We start from the raw sequence: 27724 nt of genomic DNA, 5'->3' as shown, positions 1-27724 counted from the left end.
TGTTATATTATTATCTCTAGTTAAATTTATCTGCGATACCTAGCCGTATATCATAATAGTTAACGAGTACCATTTGTATAAAATAGCTTCCATCCCGTTAAAATTCGGGTTCAATCTCGCTGTTGATGACACATGAAATCGCGAAAATTCTAAGGACAATACATAACAGCGTTAATTAATTTCGAAGCGAGCGTGAACTGAGCGTAGGTACAACAATTGAAAGGCATGCCTACTCGGAAAATTTGCATGTACAGGGCTGGACAATTTAAATTTACGATTTCGCCGCCCCTCAGCGACGCGACCCTCGCTTTTTTTTAATTTTCAATTTTCATTTGCATTCCAACAACTAACTCTCATCCTCTCATCCTATAGATGTAAGTACATGTAGACGAGAGCTGATTTATGAGGTTTTATTCGCTTAGGTCTTATTTCGTGTAGTGCTTCAAGTTAGCCAGTTATTATCTCGCCTGCTGTAGGGAACCAATAATTATGTTAGTCGAGAACGAATAATTACGTTCTACATAGACTATAGTAAACTGTACATACAGTAATTCTACGTAATTTAGATTACTTAAAATTTTACTTAATGAAGATTAAGCTTGTAAAATCACAGTAAAAGAATGTCGAATAAAAATGGTTAATTAAGTGTGCATATTAAGGAAATTACTTCAAACGAAGCCACTAGATAATTCGGCAAAAAAACTTTTAATATTACATGTGTAATAATTACTGTTACAGTATCTCATAGTCTTGGCTCGATCTAAAGTGCACGTACGGCTAACGTTCTAGCCGACAATTACGAACGAGATAAAAATCTCCAACCCTGAGCATTCAAGGAATATATCTTTAAACTGACCGACGTCGAAATTAAGTCTCACGTGCTTTTGATAATTTGATAACGGACGTCTACAGTTTTGATTTATTTCTCAAATAACTGGTTTGTGAGTCAGCCGTGGTTCATTCTCATGCCCCTTGCTTCCAAGTAAAGTTGGACATGTAATTAGGTGTGTGTCAAAAGGTTTATAGTCCGTTTCTAGGTAAATGTTCGGACGTTTCTATTGAAGAAGACGTAGTGAACAGAAAAATACAGGGCAGTAAAAAACGTAATGTGTCTCATTTTCAGAGTAGTTTACATATAAAATTAACTGCCTCAGAGATTTTGGATTATAGTAAAAACTTCGTGAGAATGAAAAGATTCTTTATAATGTTTTCTAGTTTATTTTATGTGTAGTAAAGAAAAATAAGCTCAAGAAGCATAAGAAATTTTTACTATTTTTTATTATAAAATCTACAATTTGCATCGCCTATTTTATTATAATTTTATTAAACTATTCTTACCTATAATACATTGTTGGTGACGGTTAAGCTAAATGGTCCTAAATACTTAATTATTTTTGTATCATTTGAGTTATTATGCTATGCATGTTTATACTAGATTGTGTACTTGCAGATAAAAGTTTTACATCTATCATGGATTCGCAGTCTGCATTACATATTTATTACAAGACCACCCGAGTCATTGGCACCAGACAGCATTGTGATACAAACTATAAAAAATGATACAATGTCTATTCCAGCAATATATAAACGTCAAAATATTCCTAGATTTACGTTTGTATTGAATTAATATCCGAAATACTCGCATTACAATATTTTTATCCCATTTCATTGAAGAAATAACGTGTAAATCACACGAAAATGTTTTAATCATACGTTAAAATACCGAAATATTCTATGGACAATCTCTGGACTTATTTTATAAGAGTCATACAATAAATCATACAAAAATACATCGTCTAATAGACTAGAGACCAAATTAAAAAGAAAATTAATAACATTTCGCGACCACAAGTCGGCAGCTGTTAATCAAGACACGATCAAAGGATGTGTATTTTGGGAAAATTCCCAACGCGTGTATTTATCATTTCTACTATTTGTCAATTAGAGAGCTATTGTGGGAACAACGTACTTTGATTTATACACCCTGTATCGGTATAATGCGTCGGTACGCAAGAAAAGTTGCTCCACCTTGTTTTATTGCATAGTTTTCAGTTCCGGGAAATCGGTCCCATCTGTCTCAATAAAATCGCATTGTTGACGTAGATTTACATAAAATCGTTCGCAAGTTTTTAAACTATTTTATGGTACTTTTAATTTAAAATATAACGGCATTAGATGACAGACTTGGTGACATTAATCGTCGTTCGTTAAGTAATTAAAGTGATTTAAACAAAACTCGTGTCATTGGTTACGATAACATTCACAAATAATGCAGTGGAATGGTTATAGGTGTGTGATAAATATTGTTGAAAAAAAAATGCTGAAAACAAACACGATGTATTGTCGTCGTAAATGCTGAGAGTATGTTTTTGTAGACAAAATATTTTGTTTTCAAACATATTTTATACCTTCATTTTTTTCTGGAAATATAACGAAGTAGAGTACATTCCGAGCCGATGCATGTGAGGATAGGACATCTTGAGATGGGAATTTTTCATAACCCGTTTCTTTGGATCATTATGGATGTCAGTTTAATTCCTGTTACTAAAACTAAAACTCTTCGTCTTAAGGTCAAGCTTTTGAAGTTATTTTCGATTTTCAAAGTAGGAATCTGCGAACTCCCATTTATGAATGCTTTTAATTAAGTAGATTTTATAGTATTAAAGATGGCTGATAAATGAATTGTGTTCAAATGAACACGTTGTAGTTGTTCGTTTTGTTCACGCCTTTGATGGCTTTGCAATGCCAGACGATACCAATTCGAGATATTGTGCGTTTGATAATTACATTGTAGTGTGATTATCATCTAACAGTAATATTGTTGTAGTTTTATACCGATATGAAATACAAATTTAATAATATATTCATTTTACATGCAAATTACACTGTGCACCAAACTTTTTATTCAAGATTTTTAATTATAATACGTTTTTTTATACTAAATCTCTTTTTTGTCATCTAATAAGGCCCAATTAATAACACGTCATATGCATATTAGTTGCACTACAACTTTCGAAGGAACACTCCGGTCGCATCATTTATTAAACATGGCTGACCATTAATCTGCCGGTGGCTCCCTCTGATGTTCTTATTATTGTGTTGTGTTCAATTAATCCTTTAATTAGATAGACACCTTGTTTTGCAATCGAAATTATAAAAGGAATTGAACATGATGTTATTGTGGTTAGATCTGTAAAGGATTAAGTTTACAATCAGCAATAATAGTAATTTTATTAAGAGCTGTATTAAAAAAATCCTTTAGATTTATACAACATAACAAATAACAAAATGATACAAATGACAAAAATATTTTATCTGATTTAAAAACCACGTAAAATCATCAACTCGCTCCATTATTAACCCTTAAACACGTCATATTCCCCGACGTGACATTACGAGTCCTCTCTGTATTGAAAAACGGACGTATTTTTCCCCCAAAACTCGTCCCGGCCGCGGCCTCTGGCGTAAATCCGAGCAACTAAGCGTACCCTGAGTGAATAGCTATGTTCCTGCTAATTATACCAACCAACTTCTAAATTTAATCAGACAACTTGTGTAATTTTCGCGGTGGGTCCATAATTTTTCATGACGCCGTCGGGATGGGAGCTACTGTGATTACCACGTTAGTATGTCACTGTTTACGTTGACGTGTGGAGGGTTAAATAGCAGGAAAAGTGACTTAATTACACGTTATTACGTATTGTATGAAACTTTAATGTTGAGCCAAATTCTAGAATAGAACTTTGTTTTCCCAACTGCGAACAATGATACGAACAAGTCCTTTGTGAAAAACAATGAGTGGATTTGCATTTGTTTACTTGGCGAAAGTGAGGTTAAGTTACGTCTTTAAAACAGTTAGAGGTCACTTTATACGTACAAACATTTTACACATTCTCTAAAAAGAGTAAAAATAATAAAATGAAATAACCTCATTCCTGTGTTATCAATCAAAATCAAATAATGAGGTAATAATAGGCTTGTTGATAAGTGTTTGTAATCATGCTTTTCCTGCGGCAGTTCAATTAGAAACGCCTTGGTTACTTGCACACGCAGCATTTAAGCAATTATCTGGCTGTATAATCTGAGCTCAGTTAGTAGATTGCTATCTGTGGCTACTGTTTCGCACTACTAGTATCATGTCATTTAATTTATGTCACGTCGTGCCGTGACCACGCATAAAAGCTGTGTTTTACGTCAGCATCGGTACAACGCAGTTTTTGCGCGAGTTGATAAATGGCTATGTAGTTTATAGTTTAGGCAACTACAACTTTTTTTGAGTTTTTCCGGAAAATGGCAGATTTTTTTTAGTTGTTCTGAAAAATAACAGTTCATGAATAAAAGTTTGTAAGAATCTAATGCTGTATCATCAAAGAAAATCATATAGGTAAATAACACATTAAAGAACTATAAAATATAAGATATCTAAACTCTTTTAATGCTAGCAAAAACTAAAGGAAATTGTATGTCTATTAAATATAAATATATGCACTTAAAATAAAATTATTTCCCTCTCACTCATGTTCAGCAACGGAAGTTTTGACTTGTAGCGAATTGAAATAAATAACATAAAACTACTTAACCTTTTGAAACGTCAGCACTTTGTAAATTTTATAGATAGATACGAATCTGATATTTTGCTATGTAAATGTCATATTGGAAATTTATAGGTCGATGATTGGTTGATAGTATTCCTTTCTTTTATGAATTGTACATTTTTAACTATCGATATAAATAACTGGCTGATTATTTGAAAATTAACGTAGAAATCGATGTTTTAGATTTAAACCAACTTTCGTATCCAAAACATTTATACTGTTTTTATAAGCACTACTCAAATAGTTAAACATCTCCTATATTATTTAAGATTACTTTTGTCATTTTTAAATGGATATATTGACGTAGGCTTTGTACGGAAACTAGCAGAGGCGAAAATTGTATTGATTTGCTACGTAGCCAATGTGAATGTATTTTTTTTTGCTCATAATATGTTATCCCCAAACAACAGCAAGCATATACCAAATTTAATTACACCAGCCTTAATTACAATACGCGGGCAAAACGATGCAAATGGCAGCACATCATCGATTACGAGGTACAGTAAACTGGAATCTGTTAATCAAAGTGAACGCAATCAATTAAAGGCATAGCAATCAAAATGTCTGGCATTCCGCATTGTCCGGGGCTCCCAATGTCTGGACATTAAATGTTCTAGTTGTGTTGTTATCGGAGCTTCGTATTATCAATAGTAGCAGTAGAAGTATAAGGCTTAAAATATGAATACATGTATTTTCTGTGTAACGAAATAAAATCGATAAATATTGTCGAACTAAATTAAAAATAAAGTTTATTGCACGGCTACGAAACTAGCATTTCGTATCTTTAGTATTCGTAGAAATTTCGTACTTTTTTGTCCGCAATTGGTTTATAATTTTGTTATTATTGATAAAATGAGTAAGAAATTCTTACTAAGAATACAGACTAGAGTAAGTAGAGTACAGAGGTAGCTGTGAGACTTGTAAAAACTAATATAAAATATAAACAAAATAAAAATTTATAAATGTTTAAGTTTGTTTTATAGGTAATAAAATAATACTTGGGTATAAAAAATTCTGTACATGAGTAACAGAAATTTCTAGCTGGCCACTGCTACATATTTATGAACTGGATATAAGTAAGAATTTTAATGGCATTCTTTTATTGAATTACTAATTAAATTCATTACACTCAATAAATTTACACATTAATTACTCGATCAAAAAAATAAATAGCAAATACCACAAGTCATTGGTAAATACAGGACAAAGTTGGTGCGAGACTCGCAATGTTTCATAGTTCCGAATTCGGTCGCTGCGGCGCTGCGGTCGGCGAGTTATACCCGTTTAATTAACATTGCTATCATACCGGCTAATTGTTATATCGCGCAAAGCTGATTTATGGCGAGATACAAACGCCGACACCTTTGTAATTGCCACACGTGATTCAAACATTGCATGCATACGTACGAACAATAGGAGCGGGGGTGAGATGTTATGACAATAAGTGGGCGGTACTGATTTCCAATTATCACCAACGATATAATTATACCTCACAGCTTGTTACATTAAGCAAAAACCTATAGTTACGAGCAATTTCCCACGTTTTTAAATAAAATTTATAACTTTTAATGAAATTGATTACAGCACCATCTATCAATCGAATTATGAACTTTTAAACCAACGCCATCTATACTTTTGGTAATGAACTTACAAGGAATGATGGTGAACACTTGAAAGTACTACTTGAAAGTTCGAAAGACACTGTCGGAAGAATTTCCAATTGATACTACTTAGAATAAACTTGAGTTATATGTGGAACTAAAAATAAAGTGTACAACCACAGCCAAGGTTTAAATGGGAAAGCAACTGTCTATAAATTCTATTAAAATTCCTATCACGGTCGTTTCCCGCTACATTGAATAATTCGAGACGCATTCTGAATAATCAGCGTTTCCCTTTCTCTAAGTTTGCTCAGAGAAGGAAACTGTGCTAAAAGGTTAAACTCTTTTAGTCATTGAATAAATTATTCTTACGTTGTTTTATAAATAAACGAGATTTCACCTTGAGCTAAGCTGTACATAACTTCCTAAGTTTTCAGTATTTTTAACTTTCTCAAACATTAATCGAAATAGAAGTAAATAAATTACAAAGGGTACCTAATCTACAACGAATTCACGTCAGCTCTACCGAAGGTAAAAACATTGACGTACAAAAACGTTTTTACACGAATTTATACCGAAAAACATTTATCATAACCATGTCATCGAAACCGTAAATCGCAGCTTTACATTTAAATGTAACAGAAATGTAAACGGAAACGTGGCATGGCGGGCGGGTTAATTTACGCGCAGCGGCTGCCCTGGGCGGGCGGTATCTGAGAGTTTCCGCCGAGTATCCGCCGTAGCGGCGGCAGCGATGAAAATCATCCATCAAGCTTCGGTCGCAGCACGCTCCTCTCAATAAACGTTCCTTTGTGAGATCTATCGGGAATACCGCTTTGGGATAGAGTTTTCAGACTTTGTTAGTTTGTAGTATGAAGAATATTGGTAAGTCTGTAACCAATATACTTAATAATTATTAGAGATTTTCTAGTATTTTGTGAAAGTTATCTGGAAGCTTTTTAGATAAAATTTATACTATTCGATTCCAATTGATCTTATGTTTAAATTCTAATTGGAAAAAGGTATGGTTAATGAGAAGAGTACCTAAAACAATTTTTGAAAGTTACTAACTTATTTCATACGCTAAAATACTAATAAAGCCAACAGTCATAATATTTCTCTAAATTTATTGTAATTTACGTATTTTTATTGATTAAAAATTATAACATGTCAATCAAGAAATCACTACCTCATTAATTTTTATAAGATACGTAACATTAATACGTCACCTTGTTGGCAATAATCTAAAGCAGTCATAAATCATGTTACACAGAAATTAACTGTATATTTTGCTAAATACCTTCACGCACTATTAATTTAGACGCTGTCACAATTGACAAGGGTTAAGCTTTACGATTATGGAATTTAAATTCTCCCATGCCAACCTGAATGTCCTTACAATGATATGAAACACGTGCCTATAGACAAGTGCTTTTAAAGTAGATTTAGGTACACGAAAATCTAGGTATTATATATATTTTTTAATCGTATCGTATATATACTAATACATCTGCTAATTTCTTCAATTCATATAAAAACAAAGTCATTAAAAATAAATACATAAACTTTTTATAACTTCAAAATCATTTTCTTAAACATACAATTTATAAAGAACTCAACTTTAAATAAAAAGCGCGGTTCAAAATTGACATCAACACCATCTGTGAAAGTTGACTCGAACTAAATAAAGAGATAGTTAACAAAACTTTTAAAAACTCGCACACTACTGACCTCTACCGGAGAGTAGCCGTATTATGGGGAGTCCTTGACGTTGACTTTTAACTTTGACGAAAGTCTGCATGACAGATGGCATTATTGGGTACTTTGTTTAAGAATTATTTTTAGTATTAATTTTATTTTAAATTAAAGCTGTAATAGTATTCAATCAACTAATAAGTAGTACTTTTAATTTCGAATTGGAATTGAAACCAATTGGAAAAATATCCAACTAGAATACATTAAACTTATAGGATAAGTAAAAAGAATTTAAAAAATAATTCCAATAAAGATACAATTGTCTAAATAGATGTTTAATTATAATTATAATCCAATAAGACTACACCTACTTTTGTAAAAGAACACCTGTGACCACTAGCATGACCTTCTGTTATTGTTAATTTGAAACTACTCTATGAGAATTTGAACACAATGCCGGCTTAATAATTATTTACAACATAGTTAATTACGAAATTACAACTTATTTAGTTATTTAGGTATCTCTCTACGATGTAGGTAATTTACTGAAGATTTGTCATAGTGTAGGTAGCTGAAAAAGTTTTATAAAAAGTAGGTATCTAGTTGAAGATATTACGGGTATTATTGCCAATATTCATTCAAAAATTATTTGTATTTTAAATATTATGTACCTACTTATTATTTTGAATTGTTAATATTTTTGTTCCTACATACATTAGTAGGTATCTACTGTAAAAATATCTCATTATTTTAAACAAAAACAGGTTTACTTGCCTAATTAAAAAAATAAGACAACAGATTCCATTCTATCTAAATTCAAATTTTGAATTCCACGACTCGATTTGAAAAAGGACGGCGGCGATAGGGATGGGATGAGCAACGCCGCGTCTGTCGAGATTTTTTGTGCGATTTTTTCGACGTTATTATTATGAGAAAAAATGCGGAGTCAGTAAAGCGGAACGTAGGGTGGGGGCATGACGAGGGTTCCCCGGTTTGATTGAAGCGAGGAGGTGGGGGGCGGGGCGGTGACGTCATGCTCTCATAATAGGCCGTGGCGTGCAGTGATGGCCGCCGTTTATCAAGAACGAGTGTTAGTTCCATGCACTTGGACTATTTCATTGTGACTGTTATTACGTTGCGAATTGCGATACAAGAATAATATTGTACTCAGTGATTAATAATGTGTTATGATTTAAAATGAATCGTAATTCATGTTTAATGAAGTTGAAAAAGTAATTGTATTAATTGGACTGCGGATTTGATATATGTATGATTCAGGAAGGTATTTGTCTTCTTTCAGGTGCAATGTTACAATTACTTATTGGCCAGCATTTTGCTATAAATAAGTAGACAGAAAGCAGAATGCAGCGTTAAGTATAAATAATACTGTTTTCAAACTCGTTATATAAATAGAACAAAATCCAAACATTATTTGTTGCGCGTGAGGTTCGGTTTTATATCAAAATCTGACCTGAAACTCATGAATGTTTTGATCGAGTGTGATTTCATCGGATCCGTGTACCGGCTGAATTACAGGCATAATTACGCGAGGTAAAAAATTAAGTTGGCGTTTCAAAAATCAGGCATTGCTGTGCGTGAGGATGGGCGGAGCGGTGTTCGCGTGACGGTGCGCAGTTAGCGCGGGGAACACCTCGCGCGTGGCACATCACTAGCAACGCCTATTGCCCGCCGGTTGTTGGCGGTTGGTCGCGGTTGCGTTTCAAAACGTTACCATCGTAAAGTTTGTAACGTCTGTTTGGTTGTAAAATTGAAGTAAGTAGATAATAAACCAAACAGCCACATTGCTTTGTGGAAAATATGGTTCTGAATTATTCAAGCTCACACAATGAGAAGAAACTAATCTCATAACACATTTAAAAACTATATACCTATTAGTTTTAAATGCTACGATAAAATCGCATATTAAAGACTAAAGCGATTGACAGATTTAACACAAAATAGATTACATAAATTAGTAAAAAGCAGTCAAGCAACTCACTAAGTCAGTTGCAAACTGAATGATATTTGAATTTGAAGATAAATAAAAGCAGTGCTTAGCAATCAGAATATTATAATAATTGATAGATTCGAGGGTTTTCTTTTAGTTGGTTTTATTTGATGTAGAATGACAAACAATAAGCTTTAATTTTAATAAGACAGAAACGTGTTATATTGAACTTGTTTAATGTAAGAAAATGCTCATAGCTAGTTATCACATATGCCCATCACCTACAGCTTTAAACTATTTCACATCTGTAAATAATTGTGGTTATGAAAATTTGGTAAAGCTTCTTCTCATGAGCAGTGATTGTTTGTTGTTCAAACTAAGACCGACCTTTTACTTACCTAAGTTTATTATGCATGTACACAAAACAAACATTCACTTTGGCATAAAATCAAGCAACAATTGCACCGATATTCTCAAAATTACAACCATGTAATTTGGTAAGACATTATCTACAAAATAATAAGTAGGTAGGTAAACACATAGACGCTGTTCGTAATCACCTAATCGATTCGAAACAGATGTAGTTCCATACTGAACTGTGTAAACAAAATTACAAAACTACTAGTTATTATGTCTGTCTGTTTGTTCAGTTGTTACGCGACATTGACGGGTGGATTCGTGACGAAAACTTGTATGATATGACCTACAAAACGATTTTATTGTCTGTGAATATCTATTGAAAATTGTATAGTATTTTTTATCGTATTTTTTAGTATATAATAGGACAATTATTTTATTTTTTACAGATATAAACGTGCGATAGATACTGTCGAAAGTAATAATGTAAAGATTTGAATCGCTTTTTTAATAAAATTACTCTTATTTCAGTAACCTACTAAAAACAAAACACGACAAGAGAATAAAAGGAACCCGTAAACGCTACATCTATGTTTTAATTAACGTAGGTACAAACCCGATTCTTAATTTAATGTTCGGCTATAAATCATCACATCACTGGTTGGATAAAATTCCAAGGATCCACGCCGAAAATGCCGCAATCGGAGATCGGACCGATTAAAAAAAGGCAAAGGCCGAAGGCCGAAATTATAGAGACGAGAGCAATGATCGTAGCCGCCGGGGATCGTGCCTAGCTTGAGTAACTTTGATGTATATTATGTGTATGTATCTACTCTATGTTATGTATTCGAAGCCTTCAGAATATTCGAGCAAGTACCAAGGTTCACTGTTTTGTGCTCACTACCACAATTAATATTTTTTTCCTTATTTTTTTTTACACCTAATTGTACTTAGCTTAGTGATTAGCGTCATGTTTTGTATGAACGAATACATTTATTTTTAAATATTTTAATTTATACGTTGTTTAGTTACCTACGTGAAAAAATTTTTTGCTTATACTTTTAAGGCTAAATTATTTTATATAGCTTTTGTATAAAAAAAAATATGCAAATGATTTCAAAATTAATTCTTGACCTACGTTTCAGTGATAAAGTTTCACGTTTTAATTTAGATAAATAATCTTTGTTTTATTATGCGTTGATAAATAATAAAGCGACACATTGATCTTGGATCACCAAACATTCACAGAAAAATGTTTAATATCTTCGTTTAAAACCTCACAAAGCATGACACAACATCTGTCTAGAAAGACTGGCTCATTAGCCAATCTTTTAATTCACTAAAAACCAAACTACAACCTAATAATTATTGACTTTCTAAACCTATGTCTCTCTAAAAACTTCACTACAAATAAAACAACCGTTATGCACTTGATAAAACCCACTGACTAAAGTTTCACATGCAAAATATATTAGACTCATAAACTGTACTAATCTAGATAACTCCGTGTTGAGTAACTAGCAATAAAACTGGTCAGGAGAGAACCGATATAATTATAATTTAGTTTTATTTGTATATATTAAAATTTTAGTGGTATTAAATTTTTTATAATTATGATTCTTTATGAAGATAAAATAGATATTCAAATAAAATAGAAAAACATCCAGGTAAATAATTATTGATTAGAAAAATCACACTATTTGATACTTTTAGTCACTATTGAAGTTATTTAATATATTACAATAACACACATTATCATTTTGTCTCACTATTGACAATATCAAAAGACTAGGGTCAATAAGAAATCTTTTATCAAACTGAATCCCAATAAATGTATAAGGAAGTAACGATTGTATAGATAGGCAGGCCCAGTGACACATGTTTAAAATTTATTAGGTGTCAGGGAGATTACCTCACAATGTTACCTTTCGCCATTTAAAGAACGAGATGTATTGAAAATGCACATGTTTTAAAAATACTTGTTTAACACATGTTTTTCTAGTTATCTCGTTTTAACCGTAACGGGATTTTGATCTTAATTGAAATTGATTTTGGAAAATTTGTTTTAGTAGTGTATTAAATTAAATTAAATTCTCATCTAATCATAAATTTAATTATGAAATATTATAGTAGACTACTCATTTATTAACGAAATCATTTTGTTTACCCATAATTTTTTTCTTACGGTACTCTAAAGTAGATTATTATACCAAATGTGGATCGGACGTAGCAATAAAACATGTTCGTAAATCAATTAATACATGTCAAATGCTAATTAAACTCGTTTGCCTTAACTAAACCGCGAGATACAACATTAGTCTAATTCAGCCATTTCTGATACCTACTATAGAAAGTTTTATACAATATTAATACACATGGTACAAGTAAATAAATACGGAAAATAAATTGCTATCTCACAGGCGGGCGTTGAGCAAAATGTTTATTATTCTCTTTCATGAAAAAAGAATTCCGTAAACATTATGTATATCTATTTACGTTCGCAAATTCATCAATCGTCAAGTTTTCAATCAATCAATCATAAATCTTTGGGAACAAAGATTCAAGTGATCGAAGTCTGTGGGAGTGATTTTTATTCAAATGAACTTCGGTCCGTCTCGGATGTCGGAATCGGAATCAAGTAATAATTGAACCGCTTCGCTTTTCGGATCGTTTTGGTTTCAAGGTCGGATCGTTCTAAAGTGACCACATTTAACTAGTGACCACGATTGTGGTTGTAAAGTGGGCAATTGATGCAGATTTTTAGACGAGTTCAGAAACATTTTGTTTCCTGTGTATTCCGGCTAGTTTTGTCTCTACTTTGAATGTGTATTTTAAATAAGTGGTTTATTATTTTGAGTTGTTTTATGTAGAGTGTTTTTATATTAAATTCTATTGACAATTTGGTTTTGGTTATAGTTGTTATTAAAATATTGTTCATGTATGTACTATTACATATACTTTTAAACCTGACAAGGTAAGTTTTCTAGATAACTACTTCATTACTATTAGAACCAAAATATAAATGAACTAGAAAAATATTTAATCAAATTAATCACTCTAATATTATAAACTTTGTTTGGGTGTTTATCCGTCAATCATGCTGAAACTACAAAACGGATTTTGATGAAATTTGGTATACAGACAGGGTATGAGCTGACTTGGATGATATAGTACTTTATATCCCACGGGAACGCGAACAAAGCCGCTAAAAAGCTAGTAAATTATATAACGATAAATATTTAAACAAAAACCTAATATAAACTAGGAAGTTTAAGCACAAATAGTAAAATTTATACAAACTATTTAAATCTCGCAGTTTCTGATAATATCTACCATTAAAACTATAAAACAATTGTCACCTACACACATAAACAATTAAGTACATTAAAACAAAATATTTTACAACAATTGTTTGACATAGCCACGATAGTTTTAAACAAAAGTAGTAATGTTGAATAAAAGGTAGATATAGTATGTTTTTCGAAAAGCAATAAATTAGTCCTGTTTTTTGGAGTTGTGGACATGTATTGTAATGTGGGTTTATCTCTATGTTGATATACCTATAACTTAACTTATGGTTTCAAATTATTTTAATTGCTCATTATTCAGTAATAGATAACCAACTTTGAGTCTAGTTTAAAAAGTAACCTTAAGTAACTAAGTAGTTAATACGCAACTTACAAAAAATAAACTAGATAATTTTATCGTGGACTCTTTGGATAAATTTAAGCAAATTACACTTGATTTTATTGCTGAAGTAGACATTGAATATTGTAAGAAAATCAATAATTAATAGTTGTAAAATAAATCCTAATAAATAACTTTGCAAAATTACAAAATTTGTACAAATTGCACTTTCTTCTTTCAATTTCTTTGCTACGAGTGCTACGAAATTCGTAGCAAATGTCTGCTAAATATGAATAAAGAAGAGAAAGTCTTTACCAACTTTGAACCTAGTATATCGCTTGGACCATGCTTCCCGCTACTATCGTTCGGCTCTTATTATTATATTTTTAAATATAATTTATTAATTCATATTTAAAATTGGAACTTTAGACGATTTTAAATAAATATATGGAATAAAAATAAAAAAATACTCATATGGATAGAATTCAGAGCATTGCATGACCAATAGTTGTTAATAAATTATGGATGAATGCAAGTTAAAATATTTGTAAGCCAGCCGCTTTAAAAACTGAATAGTTTATTCAATTTACTTGATAAGAATACCAAGAGAGAAATCAACCGTAATATCTTAGATTAATATGATTTTAATTTTAGTTTTTTGTTTAAATTCATTAAATGAAAAATATGTAATAGATATTATAAATTAATATTTGTACAGTTACGTTTTTTTTTGTAATTGTATGTTATATGCATTATAACTACTATTAGGTAGACACAGGGTATGGTTTTTGTCAAAACCTGAGAAATTTTACTATGTCTCATATTATAGTTAAATAGAATCATACCAATTATATCCTCCTCCTGTAGATTTCTAACCAATAACTTGACTTCATAAAATTAAATAAATATACAGGGATATTTTCAAATAATAATTCTACTTTAACATTTTTACCATTTTAAGGCTTGTTGTAATAAAGAAAATTACCCAACAAACAGCGTAAATACACGAAATAGACCTGTATTGTATTATCTTAGCCTATTTCTATATACTGGTATATATCCTATACTATGTAACCTAAACTGTTCTGCAACAGTGTCCGGTCACCCTCGGAACGGACTTGTCTAACCTAACTCAAACGTTTGAGACGCAGACGTTGTATCTAATTAGGCAATGCTTACATAACTATAATTAGTTTTGTTGTATATATTGTATTATATAGACTTGCATTTTGATGCTGTTCTATGTATTGAATAGGAAGATCATTGAATTAACATAGAGCTTATTCATGATATGCATGTTACTGGACCTACATACATACTATGGTACTTATATATGTTATGATTTGAAATGAAATTAAACATAAGTTTTTAGTCCTTGAATGGATAGGTGGATGCACACATTATATTTCATAGTATATTAACTTTCCGTCAGTTGTATTCTTGTATAAAAAAGTGCAAGATTCGGAGTCCACCTCACCAAGTGCCCAACATAACATAATTAAATAACTACTAATGGTCTTATTATATTTAGTAGATACTTTTTGTAATACATATTTTGTCTGTTCTGTACACAACAATTATAACATTATCTATTGTAAATATAAATGATTAAGTCAGTGTGTCAGTAAGTAACCAAGTAAACAATATGTATAAAAACAGTAGTCAAAATAATAGCAATCAAAACTTTTATCTTCTTTCTTAATTATAAACATTTAACTGCCTATATAAAATCATTTCGGCAGTAAATATTTAATTCTTAACTGTTTTAAAATTATATTAAGAAGGTTAATTTTTAAAACAAAAATGATAATGTAACACTATCATGTAATTAAGGCAAATAACAAGCATGTTTTTGATTACAAAACGATTTTATACGACTTGATAATGAATTGGTCAAAACATTGGATACATAAAACTTTTACTACCGGAATTTTGTTATTAAAACAATTACTTTATCAACCAAATTTAGATAACTATTACACATTTTTTATATACTAAAGATAAATTCAAGGTTTATTTTGATATGTTGGTATATTAACATAACTATGTCAAGTTTATATATAAAAAAAGTTGAAACAAAATTGCATATAAGTACTTGACGGGAATATTAGGTACGTTAGCTACGTGCTTCCAATGATTAATGTCGATCAATCTTGTAAAGCTATCAAAACCGCTCGCCGGACAAAAAGTTCGTAATCTAACGAGTTCGATCGGCGGCCCAGGCGCATCCCAAGATTAATATTCAAATCGTCCGACCAATAATTTTACAAATTTGCCTCAACGATCGGGTGTGGGCCTATAATACACATTAATATCTCGGCTTCACATGTCAAACCGCCAATTCACTTGTTATTATCTTCATTTAGTACTAATTTATAAACACAAAGTCGATATTGTGAAAATTTTTCAACGTCGACTTGTTACCGTGTCGTTTGTTTTGCTTTTGGGTTTAATTAGATGTGCCCTCTTGTAATTATTGGTATTAGAATGTAATGTATTATTTGCTATTAATTTTACTGTTAGCTTTAAAATTATGTTACTACTATAATCACATTGATTAAGTGCTTAGATTGGTTTTGATAACATGTTATAATACACAACGTACATTTTTGTTATTTATTAAAAAAAAAAGCGTAGTGTTAATAATTACTATAAGATAGACATTCTAGTAATTCCTTTTAACGTTTTTGCTCTTTTTTAATCGTTCTAAACTATGGACTAGTTCCGATAGCCAATTCACAACCTGTTCCCTTCGGCTAGTGTTAATATCCATTTCTAATTTGATATACAAGGTAGCCGTTAGTAATTGTCTAAACTAAAGGTCGTCTATAAAGCCTTTGTCAAAATATTACTCATGTGACCACACATCGGACAGGACATTTATATAATTTTGACATTTACATGACCGTCGAAAGTTAATTAAAATATTTAATGAGAAGCTCGCTCTGTTAGTGGGAGCCGATGACATGGACGAATGATATTAAATTAACGACACACAAAGGTGGGCGTAATCATTTTTGTTCAAATGTTTTGGTGATGGCGAATTTTTTTTATTTAATGTCGTCTGCTTAAGTAGATTTATGAATGGATTTAATGGATGGCGGTATAATGTCTGCGTTAACTACTGTGACAACATCTATCAATATCAGAATATAAATACCGAATGTTTTAAAGCATGTACAAGATAAAATCTTGTCTACTTTCAAATGGTTGAAACGCAAAAGGGCACGGCAATTTTAAAACCAAAAAAATACAGCTTGATCTCTAAAAGTCCACTCATAGAAAGTCGTGACCGCACAGTCACGGCGTGTTATCTCACCGACCAAATCTACGGGTCTACTGAACATTACAATCTTACATGCTGCTCGCTTTATTAAGGCAGTTGAAAAAAGCAGTTCATCAGATGGTCAGCAGATAGCGGTGAAAGGGACCGTTAGAGTAATAGCCGCTAGGAAATCTCCGGCCAGTTTCATTGCGTCTATGTATCTGGATCAATTCACGGAGCCAGTTTTGACAACCAAATTTTTCGCCACTGACCTTTTCATTTGATATATGATATTGCAACGTTTACATTCTTAATTGGACCGATGATTTAGTATTTAAATATATTTGTTTATAGCGATTGATTTCCGTAACGTATTTTCGAAGTAAAATATTGATATGCAAAGCAAAATTGACTTCTGAAATAAAGCTACTTTTACTCGATGTTTGTAAAATAGATTAAAACATGTGGTAAATATTATTCCCATTCGTTTAATGAGACAATTAAAACATACAACTGCGCTGAATTTGGGAATGATGTCACTGTTCGTGTGTAAAGATAGTGACCACAAGCTAAACCTATTTGTTTGCTACTTTATTTTGTTCCTGCTATATTTTATATTTTGTTGAATATGTTCGGACAATTAATGAAAACAAAAATCTTAATAAAAAAGGAAACTTGAACAATAATAGTTGTGCGTTTCCAATTACATATTCAAACTTTTTAAAACACACAAAATAATATTTTTTCTAATAACATGAATAATTTATAAATTTTTACTAATGATATTCGCTAATCATTTGTATACAAACATTTTATTAGGTGCAATATCATATGGTGAGGTCATAAATTTTATTTTATTACATGTAAAATTGACATTTATGACACAATATCAGTTAGTCATAAAATGTCAATAGTCATGGACTTTTAAATTTATTTGTAAATTATAAATTATGTTTATAAATAGATAATTTAAAACTATTGTCTTATTTTTATACTCTAAAATGCATGTGCGAAAATGTTAAAGATTTTATACATAGATAAATAAATGGAGTGGTGATTAATGGCTGCCGTTAGGGCGGTGCCAAATTTCATCCCCGTCTAACGTCTACGTCTCTATTTCGCCGTTCGTCGACTCATTTAAAAGGATAACACCACCACGATTTTGATTAATGATCACCAAACCTTTTTGGTACCTGCTTGTCGGCAACTCGTATAAAAAGCTGACCAGGGTTTACAAGCATTATTATATAAAAGAAACAATAAAATTTATGCTTATTTGCGTTAATGTCTCTATTAATCTTAGTGGCATGTGCACCTTAGTCCATTTTTAATGTTATACGTTTTGTCATATACCGATCCAGCTGTTTTGTTTTGTTTCATTTCATTAACATTTTTATATTTCCGTTTTTGGTTATTTTTCTTTTATTTCACCGCCTTTTTTATAATTTTACGATTTGTATTCAAATTCAAATTCAGCTTGGCTTTTAATGCTTAAATGATAAAAATATCTTAATGATATTTTAGGTATTCTAGTCCATTGTTTTATTCCGATTAGATTGATAATGCTTGAATCTAGTCTAAATAAATAACACGTTAGCTTAAAATATAATAAGCTTATTTATAAATTCTACTAGAACACCTGGCTGATTCGAATCTATTTGCAATAAATTTTCTAACAAATTATAATAAATTTATTTGAGATATAAACACTTAAACAGTCGTCAAAACTCACCGATAATATTTGCGCGGCAAAACCGTTTCCTGATGAAGTTGCCAAACAATCCATAAATTTAATCACAATCAGGATACTAACTTCTAATAATCACTGTTTGTTTATAAAAATATATTTATTTTAAATTCACTCTTTCTAAAGTATTAAAATAAATGCAAAAAGAATGAAAATTAAAAATATCACCTCTTTTTTGACATGTTTTGTTTTATTGTCTTCAAGGCACTTTAGTTTAGAGTTTGTTTTATTTACATTTTATTAGCATGGAATGTAGTTTTGTTCCGTCTAGTTTATATTGCAAAACGTCCGATGATTTTTTATTCATTCCGTTACCCCTCGAACTGATTTTCAACGGGCCGTATCTAATTGTGACCATCATAAATGCTCCTTGAGACCGGGCATGTCACAAATCAGTCGTCGAATGGGCTGACTCCGACTCCGAAGATACACTGAAGTTCAAGTTCGCGCAAAATTTAAGTTCAATGTTTAACACTGTCACATGTAGAGGCGACGTCACAACACTAATGTCTTTATCGTACATAAATAAAACTGTCAAGTATTTCACGAAAATTACATCGGTCGGCGTATAATGAACGTCTGAACCCGCATTGAGCTAGCTGTCAAATCTACGAGCCGTCATAGTCCGCTGCCATGAGTGGGCCTGCACACATAGACGCGTGCACGTGTGCCGATGGACACTAACACACTGACAGCCTCCAGCGGAGCGCGAACGTACGGGCACTCGCACATACGCAGCTCGTGATTCATACATGAGTCGCGTCTGTGTTGTGGCGGGTGGGAGTGCGAACATGCAGCGTGCTTTTAACGCGGCCAGACGAAATGATGCCTAACTGCAGAACGGAGTTGGGACTGTATCGGTTTTATAAAATGGCTGGTTATGCGCGTCTATGTGGCCGATCACATGTGAGATTAGCCGAATGCGTGCGAATGCATGTAGCGCAGCGCTTCGTATGGGCGGGAAACGCTATGAAGAGATGCACCGCTGTCGTTATGATTGGAATCGTGCAAATCATTTCTGTTTGACTTTTAAATTATGCTCAAATCCATGCAATATTATGGATACTTTCCTTTACTGGATGATTGATACAAGAGTTTATTTTTACTACAGAAAGTGAAATAAAAGTAACGATAATAATTATTCTGTGTCCAAAAAATAAACATAGAGCGCACTGTCACCCTAATTCTAATTTAATACTGCAATTAGTAGACAATGCGCTGTTATTATGTAACTCTTAGATTTACCTACTTAATGCACATGCAACTCAATAAATATTGAATTTTATGAATTTATCGGCAGTTTTATAACTGACTCTTAGTCGTAATAACCGCTATTTCTCAACTAGGCATCCATACTGTAAGTTATTATTCAACCAATACTTTATTCATAAAACATCTTATTCAATAATAACTGGTCCTCAGAACTCGTTTCAATCACAATTATTGTACTTACATACATATAACATCAATTGATTTCATATTGTAAAGTTACCTCAGCCCAAGCGAGACAGAAAACTTCCCTTTGATTTTCAGCTGTCGTACCAACACACGCGCAAAACAAACAGTTCACGTCTTCGCGCAAAATTGAATTACGACTTTATGTTAATTTTCATTGAACTCATAATCGTATGGCGAACACGTGACAAAACAAACGATCACTTCACACACACGCGCACATAATTCGCAATTTGAATTTCGTACATATTTCCTTAGGTTCCATGCGGCCAGGAATTCTTTCTTACCTGCAACAAAAAAGAAAACGGTCAGTTTAAAAATGGAACTTTTATTTCTTTATCTTGTTCTATTTTTGAATAATTTAACTTCGTTTTAATGATTCAAATTAATATTGGAATTAATTCATTTTAAAACAAATAGACGCCATTTGTTTCTACACAACTTTCTCGTATTTGATAAATGTCATGTTTGAAAAATTATTATTATACTAAATTACGCTACTAAAAACATATATTTTATTAGTGTTATCAATGCAAATAACTCTAGTTTAATAACAACTTAATTATGTTATCCAAAACCTGCTATTACTATGTAGATTGATACGGTTTATAACGCGATTAAATTAAACAAATTACATTTGCATCTTACGATCATATATATAATATACCTACTTATTATAACTCATACATAAAAACGCAAATAATTTTCACTTTGAAAACCAACATCGTTTTCCACACTATTATTATATGGGTTATATAGTAATCATTATTAACGATAATAATAATGATTAATAAGTTAATTAATTATAATTTATTATTAATCCATTAAACGTACAATCTGCTATTGAATAGATGGATAGTGGTGTTTGTTGGTATATCGTATAATACTGTCATTCATGCACCGTTATCAGGAATCAAGGAAAAATATTTTCAAAAAGTCGTTGGCTTCAGTTATCTTTTGACCTATGTCAATATATTATCTGTGGCTCCGATATGACCAGGGTCACTAGTATTGGAGACTGATAAGTGGGTCAGTGCAACATCACTTAGTATAAAGATTTGGTATTGTGGTCAAGTTCAGTTTATCAGACTTAGGTATAATAACTTGCTAAGAAGAACAAGAAGACTCCAGACTATGATGTTATCTGAGCTTCTTACTTTTTTTTTGTTTATTTAGATTTGGCATGATTATGATAATCGTTTATTAGTATATTATATTGATAGATATTCGTAATAAGAGTTTGTTTGTTTGAACGCGGTAATCTCTGGTGCTATTGTTCCGAATTGAATAATTCTTTTTGTATTAGATAGTGCATTTATCGAGGAAGACTATAAGCTATAAAAATCCCGCTAAGATCCATGTGAGCCAAGTAAAGTGGGTGAAACGGTCGGTGAAGCTAGTCATTTATAAACAAAGTAAATCAATTATAACAGCAATTACAATTAATTTTTTGGTCTTTATTGAATAGTATTTTTAATTGTAGAAGGTTAAATGAAAGCTATGTAGTTGGCTTACATAAATTTACCAACAGACAAATAAATGCCGATTCTTATCAAATAGAAAAAAAAACAATTAATTATTATGAATCTAAATTACGAACCTTTAACACCGACAGAGATAATATATGCAATAAATTATTATTGAAAAAAATATACACGCTGTACCTACATATTGTATATTTATTCTTAAGTTAATTAAAACGATAAATGCATAGAATAAATTAGTTATGTACCTACTTTTCATAAACAAAAGTCAGAGAATACAATTAAGAAAAATATTGCATTGCATTTCCATCTGCGTATGAGTATGTTTAAAAATAAACACTTAGATAAAGTCTGTAAACAGTGAGGTGAACGGTTTCTCCGGAATTTATGAGAAACGAAATTGTTTACCTGATGAAATTACGTACAATGTATTCTACGCAGCTTTTTTCAATAGATCACTGACGTTTGAGATTACACGACTTTCCTATAATTATTTTTAATATGGTACCAGATAGGTACAATTTATTTAATTTGAGATAACCGTTGCTTCAATTATCTATTATGACTAGTTCATATTATGAATCAGAACTCGTCCTGTAAGTACACAAGTTCATTTGCTTTCACCACAACTCTATTGTCAAACAAATCTGTGAAAACTGAGCGAGAAGTACTCGTACTAACAAAACACGTCCACTCGACATTAATGAAGACGTTAACAATTTTCCACGAGTCCCTACATGATGTATCTACCGTGAAATTTTAGAAAAATAACACCCGACAACTTTAGGAACGCCCTCAGAGAATTATTACATTAATATATTTACCAAACACGCTCCTATTATTACGTTTTCATGTACTCGTTTGCGCATAAATTAAAAAAGTTGTCACTTTTTCTTTTGTCCCAACCCTTATTTGGTATTCATATTTGATACTTTGATAATACAACGGGACAAGGGACTACGCATTTTGAAACGAAAACACAGGAGAAAAACCTGTTTTACCAACAGACTATGCTAAAGATACAAATTTTGAAAGAGGCAATCGTTCATACTTTGTTACTTTATCTACAGGACCGCCACCGGGGTACTGTGGACTCTCGCGCTGAAGACATAAGCGTCCTATTCTAATGACGTCCCAACGATCACTTCAATTATGGTCATATTGAATGAAATATGAGTTAAGTGAGGGATATCAAAGGGCGACGCGAGGCTGTTTGTGAAATGTGAACTTTGAAATATGTACTGCAATAATGCACCCTTTTTAATTTGTACTAAACTATGAACCGTAGCAAAATGGGGTCTCGAAAATATTTTGAACCGGTTTTTTGTCCATCGATCGATATTTCGCTCACAACTATGTATTATTGGATAATTTGTGACTATTTCGTTCGGAATTTTCGTGTTTCTTATTGCTTCCGCAACGAATTTCGTGCGACCCAAAAGTCGAAATGATTGAACCTATCGGGCATTCGCCGGCAGCGGCCGACTCCAATTTAGTTTTTCGGATTAGATACGGCGAACATAATAACATAATTGCTCTAATAACAGACCGTACGGCGGTGCTCGCCGTGCCTTACAATTCACTTTCCAAATTGGTTTATTTTTTTACCTCTGCTCTGTCTAAAACTATTATGATTTATTATCAAATTTTCGTGCAGGCAAATTACGGGCTCGTTTTTCGTTAGCGGTTCTGTCTCTTTCCATTGTTACGGTTTCTGGAGTATCAGACAGGGACACAATCAGAGCTATTGTGTTTCCTTGAAAGCCTTACGGCGGTACATAGCTGAGACCTGTGGATGGAATGATTTACGACGCCATTTCTAATTTACTTAGTAGGTATAATAATTAGTTGGATTAACATGTTCAGCACGGATATTATTCAACGTCACTAAGCTTATTAAAACACCGAAATATTAATTAAAATTTCTACTATTCAGGAAGCCAATCCTAAATGGTTTCGTCTTCATTTAGTTGTTTGGCTGTTTTGTTTCTAAACGGTTATTAGAATTAGACAATTTATTTGTTTGGAACATGTGCAACTAAACACGAAATATGCACGATGAATTATTTCGAAATGAAATTCAACATTTTGTGCAAATGTTTAGTAGAAACTAAGCTAACAGGAGTACCTACAGCCGTCTGAAATGGCGCAACCGACAAATGTTCATGACATAGCGGTTGCATTAAACATGAGACCTGCCACCGAGCTATATTTACATATAAAAAACTTACTTTCCACATTTCTACAGTGAATGCTATAAATATAAAACATTCGATAACCGGTTCCGAGACCGTTAACTCATTAGAAACAATTATGATTACCAATGTCATATGAAATTGATCACTATTTTTATTGCGAACGTTTAGAATTAAGTTACAAATAAATTGCCAAGTTTTAAGGGTTGGTCCCATGACATTATAAAGAATGTTTCTGCTACATTATACTTTGTTATAGACGCAATTTTGAAAGCTTTTTCTCATTCATTTTATGTTTAAAAATGTGTATTTAAATATGATTTGGTAATCCCTTGTGAGATTCTTTTCAAATTAAGTAAAAGAGTATTTGTAAGAATACCATTTAATATTTATACTAGATAGACTACTTATATTCATTTGTATATTTATACGAAGAGTATTCACGATTAACAGGGCTGGCACTGTTAGTTTTTCATTAGATGTCTGTTTTTACCAGCACCTGCCGACTATTTATTTTAAACAAAATTTTAACTAAATGTAAAATAAAACTAATTTTGATTACCTACAGCCCTGGTTTTGAACTTTATCATAACACTTATGTATATAATGTATCAGGCAGTAGTTTATGTATATTACATTACATATAAATAAAACTTATCCCACAAGTTGGTGTGTTCATGAATATTCGGTTGGAGGGCGCCACCTCTGCGAGATATCGCGCGTGGTGAAGCGGAAGAGACCTCCGACAAAGGACTGTGACAATGAGCCCGAGCCCGCGTTAGGGCTGATAGCACATAATAATACCAATATTTGCATTCGCTTTTTGTTCTATTCAATACCCGGCAAAAATATATGACATGGGCTTAGTCGTGTCTTTTTATTAATAACTGAATGCGCTTTATTATGGCTTGTGTGTTTTTTCTTTCGCAATATTAATAATTTATGGTTAAAAAAACGTGTAGGAAAAATTGCGATGCATAATTTGGCGATATTTATTTTATAATCAAAATGTTATGCAGGGCTGTTGGTAAATAAAAGGACACGGTTGTTCGTTTGCCCAGCCCTGCGCTCGTTGGCGCGGGCGTCCAACACGGCCCGGACACGTTTCAGGATCATGAATTATGGCGCGAGCCGATGTGACTTTTCAATTTGAAATCATCAACCTGGAATTAATTTCATTTTTGAACCCCATTATTTCTGTTATCTACGCGCGAATCGCACAATATGCGAGTTTCGCATTATTGCCGTTTCGACAAAAATATTTTGTGGCAACGCGCTTCACGGATATTGGTAATTTAATTTTGTATAAACCCTTTTGTTTTAATGTGTACGGATTATTGTGAAACTGCTCGGTGCAAAACCGCAGACGATCGGTTAACAAAGTATGTGTTCAATAAATAAAGACTCATTTATTTAGTGTGTTCCACATGTAGGTGGAATCCGATGCTGTTCCAAGCGGTTGCTACAGACCGACATCTTTTGAACATTACTGGAATAGTTGAACTACAGCAACATCCACAAACATAAATTAACCTGTATTTCTTATAGGCAAACAAATAGCTGTATTGAATAAATTACGTAGAAAACAAAACTAAATCTATCATTAAACCAAAAAATAGTGTTCCGGACCTGCTCAGAATTCATTTGTAAAACACAAATCTGTCACTGGAGTCAACGATAGTCGGTTTCTGTAGGCGCGACTATTCATAGGCGACAGTAGTCACTTCCCAGCGGCTCGTTGACGAAAACCGAACCGAAATAGATATAACACCAATAAATTAGAAAATAAAGCTTCAGCTTTATTTCTGTGAAGCAAGCGACGACTTTTTATTGTGATTATCAGGGGTGTTCAAAAAATTTCTCTCAACTCTGAAGGTCAACGACCCGACATTTTTCCTACGGTTCATTGGATGTTTAATTTAAATTATAGAAGTGAGTCAACGTTACGAATTACATTTTTTGTCCGACATTTTAATATTACCGTGTTTTTTGTCGTACATTTTTACTAACGCGTACGTACTAACACTATAAATTCGTTTTAATGAGAACAAGTAGCTGTAGTGTGAGGTAAGTTAGTGCTCATTGTCAGCTAAATTATTACAACAGTTTCATACTGTTTGAAATACGTGATCATAATATTAATTCTATTCACAAAACGAAACATACACAATACACATAGAAGTATTGGTAAACAAGTTCTCAATGTCGAATCGCTCTACGTTTGCCAGATTCAAAATGTAAACAGGAATCGCAGCGATGCGTGTAACTTCAAAACAAATGGCTAAGACAACAAGCATTACGAAGATACATCCAAAACGTTACTCCAAAAACTCGCTCAAATCCCAAAAGAGGGACCTTATAACAAAGCTAATATTAGACAATCATTTCCTGTCAAAAGGGAGGCAGGCGGCACCCCCCGACAGATCGGGGACGCAAGGGGGGAGGGAAAATACCTCCTCGTCTCACCAGATTTCGCAGTCGCCGTGTTCCAGTGTGAATCTGAATTCTTATTTTTTGCTGTTACAGTGATGAATGGATTTTTAATATCCACTTGCAGCTGTCCGGGCTCAGTGGTTCCTTTGATGAAAAATGTTAGTAAATGGAACTTTTTTTTGTTATCTATCACTGTTTTACATCGTCCGTTGTACTTACACGTTGTATCGGATGTTTAAAAAAACATTGGAAAAATAAATGTCGCCGTCATGTCGAAAGTATAGCATGGACAGGCAACAAGACATCAGCATCCAGACGTCTCAATACTCGACGAGGCTTACAGCCGGCAAAAAACTTGGCCGTGGCTCTCACGGCACGACTCTATTACGAGTCGGCCGCGAATAAATAAAACATGACGGGCCCTTCTCACGTACACATATGTACATATTGTTTATGTATGTGTTGCGGATGTTAACTGATCTTGATTCGGCGTATGTGATTTGAGACGCTTTCACCGCGAGCTTCGGAAATCTTCGGATAACTGGCGCAATTATTTTCTATATAAAGACCGTAACATCAACTGCACTTGTTAAGTTGCACGATCCAATCATTTTAACGACTTCTATAGAGGTGGAACCCTCAATAGTATACTGTTACAACTACATCAACAGCTTATCTAAAATCTAGACATCCCAATATAAGGAGTGCGTCTACCAATCTAAATTCTAATCACGTTTAATTGGAACAATTGATGTCATCGTTTTGTAACACGAATATAAAGATTGTCTCACAAAAGACCATAAAACAAGTCTAGTCAATGCAGCAATAAAACCAACAACATTCGTTCAATGCAGACAAAGATTTCACTTTAAAACTAATAATAGACTACCTTAGCATTTGTTGTAACCTGCACTAATATACATATTGATATGAAAGATTTATATTTTTTGAGAAAAATGTTTCGTAAAAGAACAAATAAAACCTTGCTTCTTGTACTACGATTAAAGAATCTCAATCATCGGCCGATTAATGACGGCTAATAATAGCTTTTGAAACATCAAAGTCCTGTGGTTTTCCTGCAACACCGTGTGTGGCATTAACGCATAGGTCGGCTAATAGCTAGATGACTCTTGCGCAGACGACAATAAAAACATGCGCACGCATCGACGCTACATTAACGCGCTCGCCATAGTTGGCACCATGCAAACTCCGCCCGCTGGCAACCAATGCACATCACAAAATATCAGTAGTGATGGATACCACTATTCATTATTGTCGATAAAATTCAACACAAATAACCATATTTCAACGACTTCGAAAAC

The 27724-nt window shown here is 32.6% G+C and overlaps 1 protein-coding gene across 5 annotated transcripts in view; it reads right to left on the bottom strand.

The window, feature by feature from the left end:
• Positions 1-27724, bottom strand: part of LOC118269630 (homeotic protein antennapedia) — a 168612-nt gene that overhangs the window by 18664 nt on the left and 122224 nt on the right. Inside the window, exon 1 of one of the 5 annotated variants that reach the window (XM_035584826.2) lies at positions 19004-19523. The exons of 3 other annotated variants lie outside the window; for them this stretch is intronic. The gene's annotated coding sequence lies outside the window, so the exon portion shown is untranslated. One more of the 5 variants, XM_035584823.2, reaches the window with a different exon arrangement.

The sequence above is a fragment of the Spodoptera frugiperda genome, chromosome 30 (genome assembly GCF_023101765.2).
Source record: "Spodoptera frugiperda isolate SF20-4 chromosome 30, AGI-APGP_CSIRO_Sfru_2.0, whole genome shotgun sequence".
Lineage (NCBI taxonomy): Eukaryota > Metazoa > Arthropoda > Insecta > Lepidoptera > Noctuidae > Spodoptera > Spodoptera frugiperda.
The sequence above is the reverse complement of the archived record's forward strand: the minus strand, read 5'-3'. Positions and strand labels throughout refer to the sequence as shown.